At 39.8% G+C, this 24,260-nt stretch overlaps 1 protein-coding gene across 4 annotated transcripts in view; it reads left to right on the top strand.

The window, feature by feature from the left end:
* LOC122794523 (probable glutamate receptor) overlaps window positions 1–24,260 on the top strand; it is a 1,137,906-nt gene that overhangs the window by 871,186 nt on the left and 242,460 nt on the right. The gene's annotated exons all lie outside the window — the stretch shown is intronic.

Below are 24,260 nucleotides of genomic sequence, written 5' to 3'. Positions count from 1 at the left end.
TCTGGTCTTCTCTCAATACTGATTTGACAGGAATGACAGAAGAAAAGAACAGAACATTGTGTCACATTGTAAGTTTATCAGTATTCTCGTGTGTTAATTATGAGATGGATTAACTAGAAGTAGAGAACTATCCTTGTAAAGCAACTACAGTCTTTGAGGAGAGGTGACTACAAATGCTCTAACAGGAGCAGCCTTAGGTCAACTGGTGCCCTAGACAAAAGGGCATCATGGCACCCCCCACCACACCACCCAGTGCCCCCATCCTGGTCTACCTACACCAAATAAATACTGGAAAAGTGCCCCTACAAAAGCAGCGCCCTAGGCGGCCGCCTAGTTGGCCTATGCCTAAGGCTGGCTATGCTAACCATTGCAGCATTTTTAGAACCAGACAGAAAGTGAGCCTTGTCTCCTCTGTATAGAGAGCCTGAGCTGGTAAATGGTCATTGTTTGATCAGTGTTCTACCCTGGGAAGCAAATTAAAATAAAATAAATTGACCCCCAACTGTAACTCAGATGAGTCTCAGTTTGAAAAGGGTTCAGCTGCTGTAGGAGTCAAATTTATTTATTTATTTATTTTATTTTACATTTGTTGACCGGGACAGTCCAACTGGATTACAAGTCCATTTTCAGTGGAGGCCCGGGGAGAAAAGCTCCAAGATAACAGTTTTTTACAAAACATAGTTTTAAGGACAGACTTTTGACATACAATTTCCATAGAAGAGACTTTGACATACATATTAACTAACAGATAGGATGCATTCGTTCTCTTCAATATAATATTACATTTTAGAAGATATTCCTAAGTTTAGGATTCCTGTGATAGATTTACTATCAGAGTAAAAGCAGAGAGATGTAGAATAAGGCTCAGAGAGAGCTGATGATGCTCGCTATAGTTGAAAAGGATAACAAATTGATTCACTATATGGCTTTGCCTGGTTTTAGTTGAGAAGGATAACAAATTGATTTACAATATGTCTTCTCCTGGTTTTAGTTGCTTATGGAGAGCTCACCATTGCTGGGGTAGTTTTCCTCAACTCCTGGAGAGATGGGATGAGCAGTAGATTAACAGACCTAAGTGGGTACAGTACTATGATTGTTTGGCTTAGCAGAGTTACTTAAGTTAGGTAAAGTGTTCTAATGAGACATTAGCCAGGGGAAATACAGGAGCACAGTCGATTATTCAAAAAGTGAGTTTTAACAAGTTTCTTGAACTGTGATGGGGATTTGTCAGTTATGTGGGCAGGAAGGGAGTTCCTGGTTTTTGCTATACAGTGGCTGTAGACAGACTTACCAGCTTCATTGTTATATTTGGTTACTTTGAGGAGGTTTTGTGTGCTAGACCTCAAGGGCCTGGTGATTGTATAGGGTTGCAAAAGATTTTGTAGGGCTGGGGTGTTTTCAGAGTTATGTATTATTTTGTGGGCTAGTGATAGTTGATTGAGTTGAAGTAGTAGTGGTAGTTCTAGCCAATTGAGTTTTTTTAGGCATTCACAGTAATGTGTTCTGATGGGAGAGGTTGTAGCGAATTTGGCCATCTTATTATAACAACTATCAAGTTTAGGTCGGATTTGCAGAGATTTGTAAGCACGGGGGAGGCATAAAGTAGGGTGGATAGTAGGTGAGTCCTCGCTATTGTAGTTTTGGAGTGGTCAGTGAGGAATTTTTTATTATGATACAGTAGGCCAAGTTTTTTATGTACTATTTTATAGTTATAGAAATATGTAGGTCAAATCTAATGTGATTATCTGTTTCAACCCCTAAGAGTTTGAGTCTTGTTAAAGGAGGAGATGAGGAAAGAATCAGTGGATGGGAGGTGTGGCTCTGTGGGAGCTAAAGAGTACTAGCTTTGTTTTACTTGGGTTCAGAATGAGCCTTTGGTTTGTAATCCAAGTTTCTGCTAGGGAAAAACATTCTTGTGTTAGGGAGTGAAGGATGTCAATTGATTTGGCTGCGCATATTATGGTGGTATCATCTGCATATTGCACTATTGAGGCTTTAGGAATACTGTTTGGGAGCTGATTGGTGAAGAGGGTAAAAAGAAGTGGCCCCAGGATGGAGCCTTGGGGTACTCCTAGGGAGACTGGTAGGGAGAGTTGATTTTACCACATAACAGCTTGTTTCCTTCCCTCTAGGTAGTTTTTGAACCAGGAGATGGCAGGGGTGGTAAGGTTTAGAGTTACTAGGGAAAGGAGTTTATTGTGATTAACCATAATGAATCATTTGGATAAGTCAAGGAAGGTGGCAGATACAAGGAATCCGTTGTTTCTGTGAGTACTGACAATGTTGGTGAATTCTGTTAGTGTAGTGGAGGTGCTATGGAAGGGTTTAAAGCCTTGTTGTCGTGTTGCTATTAGATGATTTTCTAAGAGATATGTCATTAGTTGCTTGTGTATTACCCTCTCTAAAATTTTAGATAAAGGGAGTAGTATGGCTATAGGACGGTAGTTATTGCGTTCCAGGGAGGTTCCCCCTTTATGTAGAGGGTTGATGTGTGATATTTTCCATAGCTTGGGTACTATACACTCGGAGATGGATCTGTTAATTAGGATGGAGACAGGATATGATATGGCTTCTGCAGCCAGGTGGAGGTATTCAGCGGGTAATTTATCTATGGCTAGAGATGTTGGCTTGAGCTTGCGGAATAGTTTTTCAATGGATTTGGTTGGTTCTGGGTGGAAGCTGAACTTGGGGCAATTGTTAGTTGGGGTGGGGGGTGGATTTGCAGGGGTGGGGATGTTGTCATAGGGTTGGTTGTCTGCAAAGGTCTGGATGATTTCTGTAAAGTATTTATTAAACTGAGTGGGGATGTCTTCTTGGTTATCTATTTTTGGGGGTGGGGTAGTTGTTTACCTGGTTGTAGAATAGAGTTAATTGCTGCCCAAAATTTTTGTGGGTTGTTCCTGTGCTTATCCTGTAAGTTTTGGTAGTAAGATGTTTTGTCTGTTTTGGTGAGTTTTTTGGTTTTGTTACATAGTTCAACATATATCTGTTTGTTCAATTGAGATTTACTGTTGAGGTAGTTGGTCCAGGCCTTGTTTCTTTTTTGAGGAGGGATTTTGTGTCTAGGGTTAACCAGGGGGCATATTTAGTTTTAATTCTTGTTGTTCTGGAAGGGGCATGATGGTTAAAGGTGTTTAAGAAGGTAGTATTGAAATATAGTACAGATTCATCAAGAGGTAGGTTTTTATGGGGGTCCAGTTGCATATTTCTAGGTCATTTATAAAGTTGGAGTGGTTAAAGTGTTTTTTGTTTCTAATTAGGCGCGTACATATTTGGGTCAAATGTGGGGAGCATATGCAGCTTGACCACCTGGGGGAGGGGTTCTGCCTAAAACTAGGGCATGCCTTGATGGAGGCCAGATCCTGATTTCCTACCAGTGACAGGCTACTTCATGGAAGAAGGGTGCAATGAGTGGGCCAACTGCATGGAGAATGATGCCCCTGAGATTGCAGAACTGTAGCAAGGGCAGAACAAAGTGGGCAACAGACCCAAGACCAAGCTGTTATGCTACTGGCATTCATTTAAACAGCCATGATCAAATGGCATTGTGGCTCTTTAGCCCTACCTATAGCAAGGAAGAAGCTTAAGTACTTTCCTACAGTTCAGAGAACTGGGGTACCATTTTTCTTTGTTCCTTAGCTTAAGGAGACCTTTTTTTAACTTTGGGTTGTGGTAGTATTATTGTGGGAACTGCCCAGGGCACTAATTCAGTTGGCTATGGCTTTGGTCATTCTGGTACCTCTCCCTCCACAGTTAAGATTCCCTTCTTTGTGTACCACAGAAATCCCAAGCCCCAAGCAGTGTTTATCATGTCCTGCAGCGCTCACCTCTCTTTTAGGGAGAATGGCAGTCTTAGAGGGGAAAAAAAGAACTGCAAGCAAGTTTAGGGATAATAGGTCATAAGGTTGTTCTCTCACTCAAGACTGAGGTCTCACCTTCAGGTCCACAGCAAGATTCACCCAGAGAATTCCCCAGCAATAAAACCTGTGAGAGATAAATGAATGGGATGATAAGGGAATAGTCAGATGTCAGCAGCAGAGGGATAAGTTGGGGAGAGAGAAATATGAAGAAGATAGAATATCCAGTGCACCGTGTCATTTCCTATGACATACAGAACTAGCAGAGAAATGGAATTTTTCAAATGTAGTCAATAACATTGCTTAAAACCTAAGCAAGCTGAGTAACTTACATACACTTGGTTTCTTAAATTAATATTAATTTCAGTTAAAAGCAGTTCTTTGTGGAACATATTCAAGATAAAAATTCCATATGTTACAAAAAGATGCTTCCTAACTGTCATTATACGACAGCTAATTGTTATTCAAAAATGAACATTTTGATTGGATAGCTGAACCAGTGAGCCCATTGTAAATTGAGTATATACCCCTATAAAAAAGTCTGGCCACTAAAGTACCATTGAGCGGCTAGACTTCTATGTTGGAATATTCTATGGAGGGACAGCGCAAAACAGAAGAAAAATCAGGAACATTCTGAATAATAAAAAAAAACAGAAATGTACCTGATTTTCCTTCTATTTTTGTGCTGTATCTTCTTAAATACCAGCAGACTCTTGTACCCCTGAACAGTCCAGATCTTTGCAGAATGTCTAGATTGTAGCCTCGTAATTTTACTCTTTTACACATAAGACGGCAACGGAGATTCTCTTTTCTCCACTGCTACTCTTCAACAACAACAAACACAACAAAAACAGCAATGGAGATTCTGTTTTCTCTGCTGCTTCCCTTCAACAGCACTGCTGTACTGTGCAAGTGTGGGAACGTAACTACCATACCCATGAACAGTACATCAGAAAATGTGAAAGAATGGGAAACAATGCTGAGGAACACTATGGTACCATTATACAAAGACATTATTTAAGAAAGTTAAGCAATTTTTTCTTAATTAATGTCATTGTATAATAGCAATAACCCACTCATGGGTGTGGGTAGATCAGGATTTACCCACAGTTGGCTTTGTTTAATCACTCGGGCTTTGACCTCCTGATCAAACAACACCAACCGTGGGTAAATCCTGATATCCCCACACCCACTTGTGAGTTATTGCTTAAATATATGGGAAGCCCAGCTGTTGATCTCTCTCTCTCTCTCCTTCCATATTTGCACGACTTGCTGGTAATTCTGCTTGTAATCATTAACTCCAGTATTTCAAATAGTTTTCACATCTACATACGTTAATGCATTCACAGGTACTTACTGTGTTACTGATCTATGAGAATCTTAACAAGCCTAGATTTACATTTCCTTGGTAGGTTTTTAGCCCTTATGTTTTATGTATGAATAACTCAGATGTGGGCAGAACAAGGATATGCTGGAGCATCATACCTCTCAGTTGTACAGCTTTTCACAGAATGTCCAGGTTTTGTCTCATATTTTTGTTCTTTTCCTCATAAAATTCTGGTTTTCTGGTCATGTTATTGAGGATTGAAGTCATAAAATAATGACAGACATTTGAGTTTCAGAAAATTCATTCTAATGCAAAACTTCATTCTATCGCCTTTCTAAGTTTGTAAGAGCAATATTTAAAAGCTGTCCCTATTTTTGGGCCTTTGTCTCCCCCCCCCCCCCCCCCATTATTTATGACTTTGTCTCCTGCTTCTCCTAACATGTTTTCTCTGGATTCTAATGGCTCCATTGAGGTGAATACTGTGGGGAACCTCACAGCTTTAATTCAACAACTTTCTACTAGAGTGTATGATTTAGCTGCCAAAATGGACTGCTGTTGTGCTGCAGCTGTCAGCAATGGTGTTGCTGCTTCAGGGAATCGTCCTCTGGTTTTAAATCCTTCTACTACTGCAACCATTTCTGACTTACCATCTTTGCCTCCTGGACAAGTCTCTACACTTAATAATCATGCTTCAATTGTATCTCCAGTTAGTAATGGAAAACATTTGGTAATGTAGTTTTACCTTCCCTTATTAACTGTTTGAGTGAACCAATGAGTTTGCTCAATGGTACTGGGAACGCATGCTTTTACTGACAATGGTTTATCTGCACAGCTTAATATTGTTGACAACTTAAAAATTTTTGATGTTAAGCTATATAAATTTAAAAAAACTACAGCTTGAAATATTATATCTCGCGGAATGTATTTCAAGACGTCAGATCCCCAAAGGACTACGCCAATGGAGATTTCCTATGGGTGTGGACCATGATTCCCCTTTCCATCAAGAACTTCACAGGGATGTGAAATTTCGCAACCATTAGTCAGGAATTATAAATCCAAGACTGTTGTTTTAAAAGCAGAATTAATTGAGTTGGAATCTGTTATAACAGGGGATACAGACTTTGGTAGATATAGATTTGACTACCAATGTATATATGCCAGCACTGACAGTGCCTTAAAACTGAAGGGCACTGAAATCAAGAAATTAGAAAGAGATCGCTTATATTATCTTAATAAAAGAGCGTATCCACTTCCTTCTAATTCTATAGACTCTACAAACACTAATAATTCTTTGAACACCCCTATGGTTGCTTCCGGGACTGGAAACAACATGAATATTCATGAGAACGCTGTCCCTGATGTACGGCGTAGTGAACGGCTTCGTGAGCACTCTGTTAATGCTGGAAATGAAGGCTCTTTTGAGAGAGAATGAGATCAGTGGAAATCAGGGTTTTCAGAATCCTGTGAGAGAGGATACTCAGTTTACGAACACTCGCCCTGTAACCAACAGACGACAGAAGAGGAACAGGAGGAGGAGGTAGTGTATTGTGTAGATACACTACTAATTCCAATGCAGTTTTGAACAATGCATTACCTGGACCACAGATTGCAATGAATTCTTCAGGTGACTTTAAAATATATAATTTCTCTTCCTATATTCCCTCTCCTCAGCTTATTGACTTTTTAGCTAAGGGACTTTACATTCCTACCATCTAGAAGAGCTGATTTGTCAGGTACCTTAGTTGATTTAAAATCCTTCACTCGTAAGTTGAATTTAATGTTGTTATTAGGCAATAATGAGTCTGTACTACAGAATGTTCGTGTGCCTAGTGTATTTAATCCTGTCTTGCACAACACTATTGCTATGTTTGAAAAAGTTTGTGAGTTGGACATCAGACATGCTTTATGTTACAATAATTGAATGCTTGCAGATGTTAATACTACCACTGATCAGATTTATGCTTTAAATGAACTTAAGAATGCTGATGTTAGGATCTTAAAGCCTGATAAGGGGGGGGGGGGTGGCCTTGTTTTTATGAATCAAGATGACAATGTTAATAAGATCTTGGGTATATTGAATTCTAACGCTTATGTTGAATGTTCACTGAATAAGTACAATGGGGCATGTCAACATGTTAGATCTCATATTAATGATTTATTCATTGATTCTAGGGTATATATAAGCATTTTTAACTGTCTGAACATTCTTTCTCCCATCATTCCAACTATATTTGGAGTTCCTAAGCTCCACAAAAGTGAAGTCAATCCACCATTGCGCCCTATTGTTAATGGGAGAAATTGTTTTAACATATGGCTGTGCAAAATATGTTGACAGTCTTTTGCAGAAATATTTGAAAACTGTACCTCAAATATGTCACTACCCCTGGGATTTCCTGAAATGTTTGAACTCCCTGACCTTTGTAGCTGACTACAGTTTCCTAACTATAGATGTTAGGGATTTGTATACTGTGATACCACAAACTTTGGGCATCGTTTGGGTCAGGGAGTTTTTATTGAAAAAGGGCTCCCCGGGAGACGAGATAGATTTAGTTGAGTATCTACTTGACATTACCCTCTCCAATAACTTCATCTTTTCTAATGATTGTTACTATTTGCAAAAATCAGGGGTAGCGATGAGTTCCCCTTGTGGAGGGAGTTTTGTGAATAGTGTGATGGCCTTTTGGGATGAGGAATATTTGTTCAAATGTGATGGCTTTAAACAATATGTTGTCTGGTACGCAAGATTTTTTGGATGACATTTTTATCATCTTTAAAATTGAAAAAACCAAGCTATGATGTTTGTGGAAGAAATTTCCAGTTTAACTGATTTCTTGAACTTTACCTTTGAATTTGGTGTTGATTCCATTTCTTATTTGGACATTTTTCTTGTTAAGGACTATGTGAATTCGAGATATGTAGCCAGAATTTTTAGGAAGTCTACATACTCGAATAATTTTTTACATTTCGAGAGTAACCACCTCTTTTATCAGAAAAAGGTGGTGGTTAAGGGGCAGTTAGCGAGGGCGACCAGAATGGTCACCCTCAATGATGATTTTTTGTTGGAATGTGGACATTTGAGAAAGATGTTTTCAGCTAGGTCCTACCCTGATGATCTTTTAAGCACTATTATTGATGAGGTAGTTGTTAAGAGGCAGTCTGGTTGGTTTAAACCTTTGTTGGATGGAGAATCAGTTACCCCTGACAATACTCATATACATGCCCCTGATGAGATGACTACATCTGTTGACAACAGTTTGAATTATACACTGAAATTTAGCACACCTTATTCGTTAGATGCTGGACGATTAAGGAATATACTCACTAAGAACTGGTGTTTAATAACTGAAGATGTTTCTGTCAGAAAGAAGTTGTCTGATGGTCCCAGTATGATATTTAGACGTGGCCTTAATCTGAAGAATTTATTAGAAAACACTAATGTTTATCACAGTGCCAGATGTGGTTTGTTCAAATGTGGGTGCTGTAGAAGTTGCCATCTTATAAAGGTGTCAAATAGGTTCTGCATTTCTGACACCATTCATTATCTGAAAGGCAGATTTAATTGTGAAAATGTTGGGGTTGTCTACATCATCTTATGCCAATACTGTGCTGCATTTTATATTGGTAAGACTGAGAGACATCTTAAGGAGAGAATTTATAAACACCAATACAGTATTGGCAGACGTAATGGCAACAATGCTTTGGCTAAACATATCATGGAACATGAGGGTCACTCCTTTGAATGCATGGTTATTGAGCAGGTAACAAAAAACAAGAGAGGTGGCCCATGGCAATTAATTTTAGAAAGAGAACTGTATTGGCAGTTGAAACTTAATGCTTCTGCCTATCCAGGTCTCAATGAGTATTGCTCTTTGAAGTGTATTTTAAAGTTAAAAGCACTTCAAAGATGAATAAGTTTTGTTTGGGAGGCATTATTTTAAAATTGGTGTATATAAACTATTCTTGTTTAATATTATAGCTTTATTCACAGTAGTATTGTACAAACAACATATTTTTACGTATGGGATTGTTTATGATGTCATTATTGCTGATGTCATTTCCTGATGACATTATTGCTGATGTCATTTCCTTTTGGAATATTTTAAATTGAATGTTTAACTGTTGTCCTGTGTCTGAAGAAGTTGGATTACTTGTTCAACGAAAGCGCTTACATAAACTTTTTGGAGATTACCACTGGCCTTGTGTGTTCTTTTATCAGTTCATAGATTTCTTAATCTAAGAGGATGAGAGGTATGTGTCTGTGGCACATCTCATTACCAAGGGTTTTGCATCCAGGAAGAAAGAGGTCATCATCTCTCTCTACTCTTCCTTCATTAGGCCAGTCATAGAGTATAATGCCCCATTTGGCATGTACCTCACTAGACACATGCAACAGCTGGAAAGGCCACAAAAGTACCTCACGAAGATTGTTCTAGGCCTTAAGCACATGTCCTACATGGACAGACTCAAAAAACTCCAGCTATTCTCTGTCTCATATCATCTGCTAAGAGGCAATCTCTGCTTGACTTACAAAGCCATGTCTGACCCAGCTCTGTTAGAAATGCTACATCTAAAGAAATCCCTCCACACCACACACTCTGATGACCTCAATCTCATTACCCCAATCAACAGAACATGCTGGAGGGACAGGTTCATATCCCAGAGACTGCCCATGCTCTGGAATAGTCTTCCCATACATGTCAAGCAGAGCACCTCACTGGCCCTCTTCAAGAGAAATCTTGATGAGTGGATAGGAAATAGAAAGTTCACCCTGGGGATCACTCTAGTGGCTCTACTTGATAGAGGCACTGGGAACTAAGGTCGGGTGGCACGATGCCCGGGCATTTCTATGGGCTAGGCTTGTAAATGTCCAGGGCCATTAGACTAGTACACACCTATGAACATATGAACCTATGTGGGGCATTTACTTATTGCCCCTTTCTGTGAGGAACGTGGGTGAATTCATGGTTTCCCATCCAGTCATTCAAATTATATTTGAAGAGAATTAAAGAAGTACTTTGCTTTATGTGGAGTGGAAAATGGTTCCATAGAAGAAGTATTCTCTGTGCTACATACGTATCCCTCCAACATATCATATTTATGTTGCAGAAGAGATTGAGATCCATTGATCAGGAGTTTACATTACCACTGGACTTGTGAACATGTAATTGATCTGACAGGATAGGGTTTGTTGAGGCTCTATATGTGAGGCAGAGGTCACCTCTTAGTAACCTGCATGATACTGAGAACAGGGACAAAGTTTTGAGATTATCTACTTAGGTTTAATGATTTAGTCCCTTGATTTTGTAGTGAGGGAGATATGTCTCAAGCCATTCACACCTAAGCGTACTATAACTGTGTCATATGTGTAATTGTGGTGTGGAGACTTGAGTGCATGTGCTCAAATCCTGGCACTTGATAGACAACTAACTGTAACCCTCTAATTGCACAACCTGGTGAGTGGGGCATTGGTGTGTCGCACTATGGAGTCACCTATGACTAAGATATTGAATTCTGTGGAGGTTTGCCTTGTAGGTTTTTGAATCAAATCAATGTGGCTCTTGGAGGGATGTTTTATGCTTCATCACAATGAAGCATTCCTCTTATAGGAATGTTTCATTGTGATTGCTGCTTGTATCATGTGTTTGTGAGATTACTGAAGGTATTTGTTTCTTAAGTTACATTAAAGAGAGTCTCAGCATATGTAGGTCTATGTAATTGGTCTGAGCTGTGTTTGATTGGTTTAGTGAGATGTTCTGTGGTACTGAAAACACACTTTTTATTTGTAGTGGTTTTGTGTGAGGGCTTTACCTCCATTGACATCATATAAATACATGTCTCACACACTGTGTCAGTTTGCTTGAGTAGTAGGTGGTTGTCAGCAAACATGAGACAATTACATTGTCTCAGGATGTCCATTTCAACCACTTTGGCTACAGAGACAGTTGAGAAGGGTTAGGAGTAGATTTAATGGAGTGTTCTGCTAAAAACAAAAATCTAAGTCTACGCATAAAGAGCAACATGCCTCTTAGCACAAACCAGAGCTTATTCAGGCAACTACTGAGACATTTTCAGGGAAGGGCAGAAGCTCTGATCAAATCCATTCATATGTGGCTTGCGTAAAAACTAAAGAATTTAATGCCGATAGCCTCATGTGAGACATGCAGTCATTGTTTTCACACACAAGCATGAGCACTTGGGTGCCTGTCGATTCATCAAGAGGAGTTTTGACAAATATAAAAATATCTGCAGTAGCTACTTTCATCAGTAGTGGAATTTTACATCATTCTCCAATATTGTGTGACCTCAGAGATGGTATATACAAGTTTGGTGGTTGTAAGGGGTGCAGGGGGCTCCGCCCACCTACAAATTCCTCAGAGGTTCAAGGAAAGCAGTTCTGGTGAATATTTTTCCAGTTTTTTTTTTTTTTTTTATGTTCATCAAAAATACAGCCAGTGGGTCAACATATACCTAAACTTTCTTATCTAAAAGAAGACTAATGTAAGTATAACAAACGAAATACAGTATTTTTACAGGATTGTCTTATTTGGCCTTCTCTTTGCTCCTGTCTTATGGAATAAGTTTTGTTCTCAGTTTAGTAACACATTTAATTTTAGCTTATGTCTCTATGTTAGTTCTTAACTAAATTTCTACTTGGAGCTGCCCACTACTACCAAATATACTTTGGGGAACTATCTAAAGTAACCATCTACTCTGTATCGTCTTTCCAGCCTGAGAGTGCCCTGCATTGCCAAAATATATGCTGCCAATCACCTATCTCTCCTTTCCTGCATCTCAACATTCATTATGTAGCATAGCACATTCTCTGTACTCTATCTGGGGTATAAAAATTTTGTGCAAGTACTTTCAGGAAAACATCCTAAACTTTCTTAACCCTGTAGCCTTTTTATTCAACTTACAAACCTTGTTGATGTGCTATTGGTTAATTCCTTCCCTAAATACTGTCCCATTCATCTCTTAACTTATATGTTTGTTTACTCTCATTTCCCCAAGGAGCTTTTAGATTCATAGATTGTTGCTAGGCTAACAACCTTGGGGGGGGGTCCTTTCTAAACTGGACTAGATTGCACTTAAATTGAGTATTAGACAAGCTCAGCTTCACATGGATATGAGAAGCCTGTTCCAAAAGAGGGGCAGTCTCTGAGACACATATCTGTCTCTCCAGCATGTTCTAAGTCACAGACAAAATTCAGGTCCTTAGACCTTGTATGTTTGGTATTGTCTGACTTACGAATTTTCATGAGATTCATAAGTGTGCGGTTTGCAGAAGCCTTATAAGCCAGGCATAGGTCACCCCCTCGGCAATCTATAGGAGTCTGAGTAGAGGAAACGGGCATTAAAGCACTCTGCATAAAGCAGGTTTGTTACACCTAGTATTCTTTTTGTAAGGAACCTCTGAGGTCACTGTAGTTGCTGTGTATGCCTGGTCAGGTAATTACCAAAGGAAGCATTGCACTCTATGACTGGTCTGTTAAGGGCAGAAAACAGTGGGATAATGACCTCTTTAGATCTAGATGCCGTGCCCTTAATTATAAGTTGCACAACATAAAATAATTTTATCAAGTACTGTGACCATGTGGTAGTTGAAGGTAAGGCTACTGTCTACATGCATACCCAGATCCCTGACCAATGTATTGACTCTTAGGGACGTATTATCTGCATAGTAATTAGCTAGAATGGTCGACTTCCCAGAGGGTAAAATTCAGTATTTCTTAGCATTGAGTTTAAAACCATGGCTTTGGCAATATTTTTTAGTCAGAGATAGGCCTTCTTGAAGAACACTAGTGTCTTCAGAAGAGTCAATGATAACTCCCAGCTTGTAATCACCTGCAAACTTAGTCAGCAATACCTTCAGTGTTTGCTTTCACTTCAGAGAAATAGATGCCAAAAAGGAGTAGGCACAGTACTGGGCCATGTGGGACTCTGTTAGTGAAAGGCCTCTTGCTGAAGGTGGCCTCACCTATCTTGACCTCCTGGGTCCTATCAGTGAGACAGTTGACTATCCAGCAGGTGATAAAAGGGTTTATACCTAATTTATTGAGCTTGTTTATAATGCCTGAGTGTGGTATCATATCAAAAAGCCTCGGCCAGGTTGAGGTAAGCTGTGTGCACACTCTTGCCCTCATCCATTTCTTTGGTGGCCCTCTCAAAGAAGTCCATCAGATTTAATTGGCTTGACCTTCCTTTAACAAAGCTGAACTGCATTAGGTACAGTCTCTCCAGGATCTTTATGTCCTCATTTATCATGTCTATTATGATTCTTTCCATGGCCTTACATATGAGGCTGGTCAGATTTATAGCCTCGTAATTACCCAGATTGGTGGTTGGACCTCCTTTGTGCAGGGGATTGACTGTAGAAATCTTCCATTCCTTGGGCACAAAATCTGACTGTAGGCTCCAGTTGAAAAGTGATTCAAGTGGACCAGAGAGGGAATGTTTCATGCTATTTAGGCAACATCCCAGGATGTTGTCAGGGCCATTCAATGCAGCATTTTTGGCCTTGGAAAGTGCATTGAAGACCTGTTTCCTAGTCATAGTAAGGGGGGATTGTAGTATGCAGTATTTCCTTTGTACTATCGGTGGGGAATGGGGGGACAAATTTGAGCTGAAACTGTCAGCCAAAAGGTTGGCAATGGCCTCTGGTTTCTCTCACTTTTAATTTCTCCAGGTCTTTTGGGTATGTAATACCATGACGGGAATGGACCCCATTCCTAAGGCAAAGTACAATTAAAGTTCATGAAATTAGTATTGTTTCAGTCTTGATGTTAGCCAGAAATACTCTTCACAGCACCCCCAATGTGTCCAGTAAAGACTCCTGCAATTCGTACAGGGTTACAGGTATTGATAACACATCTAAATATAATTGTAGATTCATTTTTATAAGACCCGTTGCTCCTACTACTATTGGAACTGTCTGGGTATCTTTCTTCCTCATTGCTCTCATTTCTGCCTGCAAATCCTGATATTTTATGACTGTTTCTCTGTGTACGCAAGTCACTGTAGTCACTGAGTGTGGCGATTTCAGTGATCAATGCTACTTTTTTCTACTTTTCATGGACCACTATATCCGATTTTCTAGCATCTGTCTTTTGAACTGTTGGTAATGGGTGATCCCATGTGATATAAACTTAATAATTTTCTATGATGCTTTGTGGCTAGTGTTTCCAGGGTTTTTCAGCCACTTCAGTACCATAATATTTGCACAATCCCCAGCGCAACAGACTTGCCACATTATTATGCCTTTCAGTATACAGTCCTTCTGCCATTAGTATGTCACATCCAGCAACAAGGTGTGCGACTGTTTCCAATTCGGTTTTACAAAACCTACATTTGTCTGTTTCTCCCACATGTTCAATGGACTTTGTAAACCAGCATGTACATAGCCCACTATCTTGGGCTGCCAATATTAACCTTTCATCTCTTGGTTTGAATTTGCCTCTCCTTAACCATTCCTGCATTCATTCCTGATTGACATGAGGTTTTTCCAGAAGTTTTCTATACTTGAAACTATATTTATGCATTTTCCACATTTCTTGCCTTCTCACCTGGTCCTTCACCTTATATTCTTTCTTTCGTTTTTTTGGCACATTCAGTTACTGCCTGATTTTTATCTACTTCTGTTTTGATTTCCATTCCTGCTTGATGCCGATATGCTTCTGCTAGATTAAGCAGAGAAGTCATCTTAAATTTATTCTCCTCATGTTTCAAAACTTTCACTACATTTGGGTCTTGTGAGATCAGGAGATATGTGTAGAGTTCCACAATTACAGATCTATACATGTAATCAATTTCAAGGAGGCCCATCCCTCCTTCGGAATGGGGAATATATAATCTTGGTATGCACTGATTTTTATAAATCATTTGGTGAGGATGAAGCATCCTTCTTGTTTTCCTATCTAATCTATCCAACACGTTTTGGGGTCAGTCAGTCACTCCAAAACTGTAAGTTAGGACAGGAAGAGCAAATTGGTTTACAGCTTGGATTTTGTTCCTAGATGTCAATGCTGTTTTCAGGATTAATTTAAGTCTTCAAAAGTATTCCTTACTAAATTTCATTCACATTTGTTCATGGTTTTTTTGTTGATCCTTCATCACTTCAAAAATACATATACACTCCATCTTGCTCAAGTTCTTTTATATCACATTCTTGTCACCAACTGATGTTTTCTTGGTGCTGCAGTTTTCCTGCTTTAAAGGTTGCGTTTGCACATTTATCAAGACCAAATGACATTCTTACATCGGGTCTATATTACGTTGTCGAATCCTGGTAATGTCGAACACCAGAAGATCGACATGTAAAGCGTGAACGACGGTAATGGTGAACGTACAAAACCGCAAGACACGAAATGTTAAAGTGTGATGGTTGGCCCGTCTGCGATATAGCTCTGTAAGGTAAGTGTGCGATAGTTACGGACCTTAGGGTTAGGGTGTGGGTTAAGGTAAGTACATAGATAGGTAATGTATGTAAGGTTTAGTGTATGGTTAGAAGCAGGGTTTTGTTAACTGTATGTGTGGGGATTATTTGTTTTGTTTGGGTATATGTCTATAGGGTAATTGTGCGATAGTTACGGACCTTAGGGTTAGGGTGCGGGTTAAGGTAAGTGCATAGATAGTAATGTATGTAAGGTTTAGTGTAGTGTTCGAAGCAGGGTTTGGTTTGTGTATGTATGTGTTTTATTTATTATGTTTGGGTATGTAGTATGTAGAGCGTGGTGGTGTTGGCCGACTATGACGGTTCGAGATTTGAAAATTCGTGGTTTAGGGGGTTCGACGTATTAGCGGTTCGGGCTTTGTGTGTCGGTGTTGTGGTGTTCAATGTTATCGGGATTCAATAATGTAATATAAACCCCTTACATCATCTGAAAAATTTTGACAACTTGCAGTTGTGCTTTCAGTTTCTTATCTGATGAGCTATAGAGTTTTAAAACATCAACAAAGAGAAGATGAGAAGCCTTTACACTTTGTTGTTTACTAGGAGCTAAATTATAGCCATGGCCTAAGCTGTTAAGTAGACATCTTAATGGGTTAAGGGCAAGGCAGAAGAGCAGCTGTGACAGAGAATCACCCTAGAATACCCCCCTTTGAATTTTTATCCCTGGAATAATAATTTATCCTTTATCATGGCTTAATTGCTAAGTGGTCTGCCACTGTTTCTTGGTCACTGTAATGTAGTCAATCAATGTAGGGTGTATTATACATTTTAAGCACTCTTTTATCCATCAATGCAGGATACAATCAAACGCTTTTTTGTAGTCAATCCATGCCATACTTAGATACTCCCCCTTTTTACAGTTCTCCACTATGACTTTATTTAACAACAAATGATCCTTTGTTCCATATGACTTTCTTTTATTGCCCTTTTGTTCTACTGACATAATTGAGATTTCTTCAAAATGACTATAAACTCTGTAGGCATCAATTCTGGTATATAATTTATATATCGTTGGAAGGCAAGTTAGTGGTCCATAATTTTTAGGGCAGCTTGCAGGTTCCCTCTTAAGTAGGAGCATTGCTTTTCCTGTTGTTAGCCTGGTTGGTGTCTGTTCAGGGTGCATATGTAAATAGTTCTTACTCATGGCTAAATCTTCATTCAAAGATGTTAATACTTTTAACCAAAAATTAGGTACTGCATCTGGGCCTGGGGTTTTTCAGTTAGAGGCTTTTCTTAACTTTGTTTCAATCTCTCTTTCTGTTACTTCATCCCATTTCATATTCTGTACCTTTAAACTTCTTCTCTCCATTAAGCATCTTTGTTACGTTCCACAGGATCTTCATAGATACTTCTCCAAAATGTATCTATTTCTTCTTTTTTTGGCGGTCTTTTCAATTCCTTTAACCTTGTTTTCCAATTCTCTATAAAACTTTTTTGGGTCATCAATAAATTGCTTATTTTGTACTTTTCCTTAATATTTAGCTATGTATCTTCTAAGTTTTTCTGCCTGTGCTGAAATTTTTAGTTTGTTATTTGCAATAGTGCAGGATAGAGCCTGATCTGTTGTAATACTGCGCAATGCTTTTATCGCACCTGTCTTTCTTAGTACTTTTGTTGATATGTTCCCTTTTATATATTCTTCTAACAGTGACACTTCTTGTCTTAATTGCTTTATAGTTTTCTCTATTCGATACTTCCATTATGGTATTCGATTTCTCCCCTTCCTTTCCCTCACTACCCTGTGTTCTTGTGGTAGAACCTTATGTGTTTAATTTATTAATTAATTTTATTAATTTAACTGCACAGTAATATATCCTGTTTACTTCTGTTATATCACATGGATCTCTATGGACAGTCCTAATTACTGTGTTCATTTGTTTTATCAAACTTCTGACTTTTTGGGTTATATTGACCTTTTGCAGTCTATTTTTTCATTGAGCTTAATGTGTCTATCTATGTCTAGTAAATCAAGCAACTCTTCTCTTAGCTCATTTCCTTCTAAACTGAGGGCACATTTTTTGTTTTCCATTTCCTGCGGGCATTCTTTAGAAAGTTCTATAGCATCTTCCTGTGGCACATTTTCAGTTTCATCCTGTGCCATCTGTCATATGGGAACTCACTGGCCTATCACTCCTCAACACTGACTGTGTCAGAGTTTCACCAAGAAAAGACAAATTTAATGCTGCAAAGCTTTTGGGCTAACCATCCTTCATCAGTGCTATGAAGAAAATACATACATCACAATTTAAATAGGAGTTGCTTAAAAATCACATGATACCAACCAGCCTATCACAATTCCTAAAACATTTCCCACATGTAAAACTGTAAAAAGTAATTAAAACAATGAATACTTATAAGAAACATACATATGACTTTCTTTATTACAAAATTTCCCCTACTTGGGTGCCCATGTGAGGAAGACCACTATAAAACTTAGAGAATGAATTGGGGAGCATAAGTCAGAGATTAGGAGAAATGTTAATGCGAATGCTTTAAGTAAACATTTGGTAGAAAATTATCAGAAACACCATTTTAAGTTTAGAGTGATAGAAATTGTAACTATGGGGAGTAGAGGTGGTGATAATGAATAATATTTTAGAAATAAAGGAATATGAGTCGATAATTAGGTTGCAAGCAGACTGCAAACCAGGTTTGAATAATGCAGTCAGCTTAAAACCTATATTAGTGAAAAGACAGAGGGAATTTTTGTAAAATGTATATCTTTCTTATAAGTATTCATTGTTCATAGGTTCATATGTAGGTATTAGGCTATCGGCCCAAGGGCCTAAGTAAGCCTAGCCAACAAGGTTCCTTGGCTTACGCCGCCCAAGAAAGTTAATTTCCTGTGCCCCTGTTGAGCAGAGCCACAGAAGGTGTATTTCCTATTTCCCATCCACTCAAGATTTTTCTTGAAGAGTGCTAATGAGGAACTTTGCTTGACATAGATGAGTAGCTTGTTCCAGAGTATAGGAAGTCTCTGGGACAGGAATTTATCCCTCCAGAATGTCCTGTTTATAGTGGTAACAAGGTTGAGGTCCTTAGTGCATGTAGCTCAGAGGGATTGGGATTTCTTTAGGTGCAGCATGTCCAACAGCTCTGGGTTTAACATAGCTTTATATGTTAGGCAGAGATCTCCTCAGAGTAGGCGATATGCTACAAAGTAAAGCTGGAGTTTTTTTAGACGGTCGGTGTAGGGCATCTGTTTGAAGCCAGTAATCCTCTTTGTGAGGTACTTCTGTGGTCTTTCCAGTTGCTGCAGATGTCTTGTGAGGTACATTCCAAAAGGGGCATTGTACTCTATAATGGCTCTAATGAGTGCCGAGTAGAGGGGAACAATGACCTCTTTTGTCCTGGATAAGAACCCTTTTGAGATGAGGTGTGCTACATAGAAGGATTTCCTGACTACTGTGGCAATGTCATTATTAAAGGAGAGACTACTGTCCACCTGGGTCCCAAGGTCTCTTATCACTGATTCGGCATTAAGTAGACTGCCGTTTCTGTGATAGTTCATGGGTACAGAGTTTTGAACAAAGGGGATGACAATGCACTTTTTGGCACTGAGCTTCAGGCCATGCCTCTGACACCAGGCATCTGTCTCAGTGAGGCCCTTCTGTAGGATGTCCACATCATTTGGGGACTTGACTATGGCTCCTAGTTTGCAGTCATCTGCGAACTTCATTATCCAGAGGCCTTCTGTGTTAACCTATACTTCAGAGAAGTAGATACCAAACAGGAGAGGTCCCAGGACTGAACCCTGTGGTACTCCACTTGTCACTAGTTTGAAGTCAGATTTGGAGTCTGCAACATTTACAGTGTGGGTTCTGTCAGTGAGCCAGTTGGCAACCCATCCTGTGACGTAGGGATTTATACCTAGTTTAGTGAGTTTAGCTATAATTCCAGAATGGGGGATGGTGTCAAAAGCCTTGGGGAGGTCAAGATAAGCTGCGTGAACCATCTTACCCTTGTCTACGGCTTTGGTGACTGCCTCAAAGAAGTCGATCAGGTTCAGAAGGCATAATCTGCCTTTCACAAGCCCGAACTGGGTGGGGTCCAGAGTTTGGAAGTTACCAATGTCTTTGTTTATGAGTTCCATGATCATACGTTCCATGGCCTTGCAGACCAGGCTCGTCAGGTTAATAGAGCAATAGTTCCCAGGACCAGTGGTGGCTCCCCCTTTGTGGAGTGGGATAACTGTTGCTGTGTGCCATTCAGTGGGCACAAAGCCTGATGTGAGGCTATGATTGAACATGGTGGTTAGGTGGGGAGCCAGTTCGTTCTGAAGTTCATGTAAAACACAGCCTGGGATGTTGTCCGGTCCCATGGATGCTGTGTTTTTGGCTTTAGAGAGTGCAACTTTTACCTCTGTAGTTGTGATTACAGGGACTCTGCATTCTTCCTGTATACATATGGACCCTTTAGGGGGTGGGAAGGGGGTAAAATTAGCACTGAACCTATCTGCCAGGATGTTGGCAATATCAGTTGGTTCTGTAATTTTTGTGCCGTTGTGCTGTAACTCAGAGCAGATCTGCGTGTTGCCATTGAGATTCTTGACATAGCTATAGAATGCTTTGTGGCTGTTTCTAGAATCAGTGGTGATTTTCTTTTCATAGCTAGCTTTGGTGGATCTTATAAGGGATCTCAGCTTCTTACTGAGGCTGACCAAGGAGCTCCTTCACTCATGGCATTTTACTCTCTTTTACAACAGTTTCTTCCTTCTGTTGTAGAATTTGTTTATGGCAGGGGACACCAGATTGGCTTCCTTTTTTTGGAGGATAGTGTCTTGGTTCTGTTTGGGATAGCACGATCCATGCACTCGTGTAAGTGCTTATAGAGTGCATTTGTGTAGGATTCAGCAGTCATAACTGTATTGTTCATCTGCATGGGTGTCATGAAGTTCACCACTTATGTCTTATGAAGCCTGAAGTTAGCTATGGAGACATTTTTTACCATGGTTTCCTTAATGGGGGGTGGGGGGAATGTGGATATCTAGGGTGATTAGCTTATGGTCGGATCTGACCAACGAGGAGTTTACTTCAGGTGTGGAACACTGGTCACTCATGTTGGTAATGACAAGGTCTAAGATACTGTTGCCCCTGGTGAGAGTGTGGATAAGTTGATCCAGGGCATTGGAATTTATGAATTCCAGGAAGCGTTGAGTGAAGGAGTTGGTACATGATTAGTTTTCCCAGTTAATGGTGGGGTAGTTGAAATCGCCCATAGGGTGTTTGGTTGAACCCTAATATTTTCCAGTATACCAAGAAAAGAAGAGTGGGAATCCTGGGGCATGGTGGGGGATCTGTAGCAAGCTACAATTTGGATTGCAGTATTGCCCAGAGTTAGTTGCACTTGGATAACCTCGGATGCATTATGCTGAGCAACTAGCCTGGAGGTGTGGATATCCTTATTGAATATGGACACACCTCCACCTTTGGTGTTCTGGTCCAGGTTAGATGGCTGAAAAGTGTGGTATGAGTTATACCCTGGTAATGCAGGGGTGTTCTCTGAAGCCTTGAATCAGGTCTCAGTCACTGCACAGATATCAATGTTCTCCATTTTAAGGAGTGTCTCGAGTGAGTGCATTTTGAGATTTAGACTTCTAGCATTGAGTAGCATTACCTTCAGTTTTTGCTTGCCTGTTCCTGTTACGGTGGTGAATTTGTCATTTGCACCTTGCCTAAAAAAGGCACTATAGGGGCGGCAACAGTCTTAGCCAGTATCCAGAGTCCTAGGGGCAACAGGTGCAGGCCATCTCTGGCAAAGCATCATGGTCTGTCAACCATGTCGTCCCAGGCAGACAGATACTGGATCCCTTTAGAATGACACCAGAAGCTTAGCCAGTTGTTGAAGTCAAACATTTTGTCCTTGTACTGCGGTATCATTCTGGGCGACGGCAGGATGCTACTCAGGGCTAGGGTCATACCTGCCTGGGCTACAAGATCGGAGAGCTCTTCCATGTCTCTCTTCATGTAGTCCAGGGAGGTATGTCTCAGGTCGTTCACACCAACATGGACAATGACAGAGTCATATTTGTACTTTTGGAGTGACCTGAGTGTGTGGGTTTATGTGGCGGATCCTGGCACCCGACAGGCAGCTGACAGTAACCCTCTCCTTGTTCAGCCTGGTGAGTGGGACATCAGTGTGCCTGACTATAGTCACCTATGACTAGTGTGTTGGGTATGTTGGTTTGCCTTATGGTCTGTAGTTTATTGGCATACTGCGTCTGTGGGCTATGTGTCATTTGGGTTGTGTTGGGGGGTGGTGGTTGCTTGCTTTTCTGCTTTGGAGGTCTCTGTTGCTTGAGCAGATTATTATTGAGAGTCTCTGTGAATGTTTTTGTTTCTATGTGTGGATTTTGGTCGTGTAGGTTTAGTGGGACTATGTGATGAGTGTGGCGTGGTACAAGTGTTTACCTTCTCCTCTTGACTGTCAAATTCAATCTTGGTTGGAGAGAGCTTTACCTCCAGTTTGGCTATATAAGTGCATCTCTCACAGGTTGTGGTGTTGGGTGGTAGGAGGAGAGGGTTGTCTATGTACATGAGGCGATTGCTACATTGCCTCAAGATGCCCAAATTCATCAGATATACAAGAGAGAACACTGGGAGCTGACCCTTGGCTGACCCTTGCCTGAATAAAAAAACTGCTTTCCTCTAGACAAGTGAGGAAAGTGAGTATAAGAGCTGTTTTTCTCTAAGCAAGTGAGGAAAGTAAGTACAAAAACTGTTTTCCTCTAGGTAAAGAGGAAGGTTGAGTGCTGTAGTAATTTGTAGCTTATTTAGTGATAACAACAAGTTCTGAACAAATGCTGAGCACAACTAAACAAATTAAAGTGCTAAAACTAAGAATCTGTACCTGGATCTTGTGGTAGATAGGCTACCTAGTGCTTACCATTCCCACTGATAAGCTAGAATGTTTCCCTCCAACACAGAAAGGCTTGGGGGGCTCAGAAGCTTACAAACAGTTCTGGATACAGCAAATCTGTATCTGGACTAGACTAGTTACCAGAAAGGAGGGAAACAAGTGCAAACATTTGCTTTTAAAACAGAAAGTTGAAAGAGATGGAAAAACTGCCCAAACAACCAATAAACTACAATTTCTGGGCCAGAAACCACTCTTGTGATAGATAGGCTACCTAGTGCTTACCTCTCCCACTGATAATCTAGAAGGCTTCCCTCCAACACAGAAAGGGTTGGGGGGCTCAGAAGCTTGCAAGCAGTCCTGGATACAGCAAATCTGCATCTGGACTAGACTAGTTACAGGAAAGGTGGGAAATGAGAGCAGATGTGGGCTTTTAAACCAGAAGGCTAAAAGAGATGGAAAAACTGCCCAAACTGCCAATAAACTACAATTCTGGGCCAGAAACCACTCTTGTGGTAGATAGGCTACCTAGTGCTTACCACTCCCACTGATAAGCTAGAAGGCTTCCCTCCAACACAGAAAGGCTTGGGGGGCTCAGAAGCTTACAAACAGTCCTGTATACAGCAAATCTGTATCTGGACTAGACTAGTTACAGGAAAGATGGGAAACAAGTGCAAATGTGGGCTTTTAAACCAGAAATTAGTTTTTATAGTTTTACATGTGTGAAAATGCTTTAGGAATTATGATAGGCTGGCTGATATCATGTGATTTTAAATGACTCCTATTTTAATTCTGATGTATGTATTTTCTTCATAGCACAGATGTTTCCACAGTTTCCTGTTCCTTCCCTTGCTGTCCAGCTTCATGTGAATGTTTATACTGGTTTCCTGTGGAAAACTCTAAAATATCTTCATATGGCACCTGACCAATTACTTCCCATTCCAGTGATGTCCCCTTAATTTAGATATCCATTCCTCTACCCTGTTGTGGTGCTTTCTGAATTAGATTTTCTACACTGAATCCTTCACTTTGCAGGTACTCCATAACCTCAGTTTCTATTTCTTTAACTTCTCCATTTGCTAATCTTCATTTCTACTTTTCCTCTTTGTCTTCTTATTTTTTGTATTGTAAAGTTTTCCATGTCTGGATTCCTTCACCTGTATTTCTCTTCAAATATCTTTGGTGCTGCTCTTTTTGCATTGGTTAGTTTTGCTTTCTTTGCATAAATATTATGCCATATTAAATCTCTTTTTCTTTCCCATGTCCATGTTTCTTCTTCAGATGTTTCCTGAGCTTCCTTCCCCTTACTTTGGGGACTCCCTCAATCATACTGTGATGTAACCTGTGTTAGACCTTCTACACCAAATCTTTCACTTCGCAGGCACTCCATAACTTCAACTTCTATTTTTTTTTTAACTTCTACTTTACTTATCTTCTTTTCTACATTCCCTCTTTGTGATATTATTTTTTTCTTGTAAAATTTTCCATATCTGGATACATTTCCCTGTATTTCTCTTTGAATATCTTTGGGGCTGCCTTCTTTATATAAATTAATTTGGCTTTCTCCTTTGTATAAATATTGCACCATATCAAATCTTTCTTTCTCATGTCCATATTTCTTTTTTATACTTTTCAAAAATCTCTAGGTTTTGTTGTTTATATTTTCACACTTCTTCAGATGCTTTTTCCAAACAGATCAAACTTTCTTGATCTATATACTGTTTTTCACAAATCTGTTGTATTAATGAATACAAATTTTTATTTGAAGCAT

Source organism: Protopterus annectens, chromosome 2.part1, assembly GCF_019279795.1.
Source record: "Protopterus annectens isolate FY-2018-M chromosome 2.part1, PAN1.0, whole genome shotgun sequence".
NCBI lineage: Eukaryota > Metazoa > Chordata > Ceratodontiformes > Protopteridae > Protopterus > Protopterus annectens.
Note: the sequence above shows the minus strand (reverse complement) of the source record. Positions and strands in the feature narration are given on the sequence as shown.